Below are 2,500 nucleotides of genomic sequence, written 5' to 3' on the forward strand. Positions count from 1 at the left end.
CTCAAAAACATTAACTTTAGACCTGTATTACTTCTTAACTCAAGTAAATTAATTGATAAGTTGAAAAAATTAAATGTAAAATGTAATAGAAAAGAATGTTATGGGAGTATAAAATTACGTACTGCACCTGGTTTTCCCAGGTGGTCTCCCATCCAAGTACTGACGAGGCCCAACACTGCATAGCTAACAAGATAAGACGAGATTGGGCATGTCCAGTGTGGATTGGCTGTAGGTGCTCAAAAGTATTAACTTTAGACCTCTATTACTTCTTAACTCAAGGAAATTCATTGATAAGTTGAAAAAATTAAATGTAAAATGTAATAGAAAAGATTGTTATGGCAGTATAAAATTACCTACAGAACCTGGTATTCCCAGGTGGTTTCCCATCCAAGTACTAACCAGGCCCAACACTGCATAGCTTCCAAGATCAGACGAGATTGGGCATGTCCAGTGTGGTTTGGCTGTAGGTGCTCAAAAACTTTAACTTTAGACCTCTTTTACTTCTTAACTCAAGTAAATTCAATGATAAGTTGAAAAATTAAATGTAAAATGTAATAGAAAAGAATGTTAAGGCAGTATAAAATTACCTACAGCTCCTGGTATTCCCAGGTGGTTTCCCATCCAAGTACTAACCAGGCAGAACACTGCATAGCTTCCAAGACCAGACAAGATTGGGCATGTCCACTGTGGTTTGGCTGTGGGTGCTCAAAAACATTAACTTTAGACCTCTATTACTTCTTAACTCAAGTAAATTCATTGATAAGTTGAAAAAATTAAATGTAAAATGTAATAGAAAAGAATGTTATGGCAGTATAAAATTACCTACAGCACCTGGTATTCCCAGGTGGTCTCCCATCCAAGTACTAACCAGGCCCAACACTGCATAGCTTCCAAGATCAGATGAGATTGGGCATGTCCAGTGTGGTTTGGCTATAGGTGCTCTAAAACATTAACTTTAGACCTCTTTTACTTCTTAACTCAAGTAAATTCAATGATAAGTTGAAAAATTAAATGTAAAATTTAATAGAAAAGAATGTTATGGCAGTATAAAATTACCTACAGCTCCTGGTATTCCCAGGTGGTCTCACATCCAAGTACTAACCAGGCCCAACACTGCATAGCTTCCAAGATCAGACGAGATTGGGCATGTCCAGTGTGGTTTGGCTGTAGGTGCTCAAAAACATTAACTTTAGACCTCTATTACTTCTTAACTCAAGTAAATTCATTGATAAGTTGAAAAAATTAAATTTAAAATGTAATAGAAAAGAATGTTATGGCAGTATAAAATTACCTACAGCACCTGGTAATCCCAGGTGGTCTCCCATCCAAGTACTAACCAGGCCCAACACTGCCTAGCTTCCAAGTTCAGACAAGATTGGGCATGTCCAGTGTGGTTTGGCTGTAGGTGCTCAAAAACATTAACTTTAGACCTCTTTTACTTCTTAACTCAAGTAAATTCAATGATAAGTTGAAAAATGAAATGTAAAATGTAATAGAAAAGAATGTTATGGCAGTATAAAATTACCTACAGCACCTAGTATTCCCAGGTGGTCTCCCATCCAAGTAGTAACCAGGCCCAACACTGCATAGCTTCCAAGATCAGACGAGATTGGGCATGTCTAGTGTGGTTTGGCAGTAGGTGCTCAAAATCATTAACTTTAGACCTCTTTTACTTCTTAACTCAAGTAAATTCATTGATAAGTTGAAAAAATGAAATGTAGAATGTAATAGAAAAGAATGTTTTGGCTGTCTAAAATTACCTACAGCACCTGGTATTCCAAGGTGGTCTCCCATCCAAGTACAAACCAGGCCCAACACTGCATAGCTTCCAAGATTAGACGACATTGGGCATGTCCTGTGTGGTTTGGCTATAGGTGCTGAAAAATATTAACTTTAGACATCTTTTACTTCTTAATTCAAGTAAATTCATTGCTAAGTTGAAAAAATGTAATGTAAAATGTAATAGAAAAGAATGTAATGGCTATATAAAATTACCTACAGCACCTGGTATTCCCAGGTGGTTTCCCATCTAAGTACTAACCAGGCCCAACACTGCATAGCTTCCAAGATCAGACGAGATTGGGCATGTCCACTGTGGTTTGGCTGTAGGTGCTCAAAAGCATTAAATTTAGACCGCTTTTACTTCTTAACACAAGTAAATTCATTGATAAGTTGAAAAAATTAAATGTAAAATGTAATAGAAAAGAATGTTATGGCAGTATATAATTACCTACAGCACCTGGGATTCCTAGATAGTCTCCCATCCAAGTACTAACCAGTCCCAACACTGCATAGCTTCCAAGATCAGATGAGATTGGGCATGTCCAGTGTGGTTTGGCTGTAGGTGCTCAAAAACATTAACTTTAGACCTGTATTACTTCTTAACTCAAGTAAATTCATTGATAAGTTGAAAAAATTAAATTTAAAATGTAATAGAAAAGAATGTTATGGCAGTATAAAATTACCTACAGCACCTAGTATTCCCAGGTGGTCTCCCATC

General features: G+C 36.7%; 1 non-coding gene and 8 pseudogenes across 1 annotated transcript; all 9 read right to left on the minus strand.

The window, feature by feature from the left end:
- Positions 1 to 350: 350 nt before the first annotated feature.
- Positions 351 to 469, minus strand: LOC148467577 (5S ribosomal RNA; annotated as a pseudogene).
- Positions 470 to 819: 350 nt separating this feature from the next.
- LOC148467578 (5S ribosomal RNA) lies at positions 820 to 938 on the minus strand. The gene has a single exon (XR_015873360.1). It is a non-coding gene; the product is annotated as a 5S ribosomal RNA (ribosomal RNA).
- Positions 939 to 1,053: 115 nt separating this feature from the next.
- On the minus strand, positions 1,054 to 1,172 carry LOC148467579 (5S ribosomal RNA; annotated as a pseudogene).
- A 116-nt stretch (positions 1,173 to 1,288) lies between these two features.
- On the minus strand, positions 1,289 to 1,407 carry LOC148467580 (5S ribosomal RNA; annotated as a pseudogene).
- Positions 1,408 to 1,522: 115 nt separating this feature from the next.
- LOC148467581 (5S ribosomal RNA) lies at positions 1,523 to 1,641 on the minus strand (annotated as a pseudogene).
- A 116-nt stretch (positions 1,642 to 1,757) lies between these two features.
- LOC148467582 (5S ribosomal RNA) lies at positions 1,758 to 1,876 on the minus strand (annotated as a pseudogene).
- A 116-nt stretch (positions 1,877 to 1,992) lies between these two features.
- LOC148467583 (5S ribosomal RNA) lies at positions 1,993 to 2,111 on the minus strand (annotated as a pseudogene).
- A 116-nt stretch (positions 2,112 to 2,227) lies between these two features.
- LOC148467584 (5S ribosomal RNA) lies at positions 2,228 to 2,346 on the minus strand (annotated as a pseudogene).
- Positions 2,347 to 2,462: 116 nt separating this feature from the next.
- Positions 2,463 to 2,500, minus strand: part of LOC148467585 (5S ribosomal RNA) — a 119-nt pseudogene continuing 81 nt past the window's right edge.

Source organism: Taudactylus pleione, unplaced genomic scaffold, assembly GCF_031769625.1.
Source record: "Taudactylus pleione unplaced genomic scaffold, aTauple2 ptg000967l, whole genome shotgun sequence".
In the NCBI taxonomy this organism is placed as follows: Eukaryota; Metazoa; Chordata; class Amphibia; order Anura; family Myobatrachidae; genus Taudactylus; species Taudactylus pleione.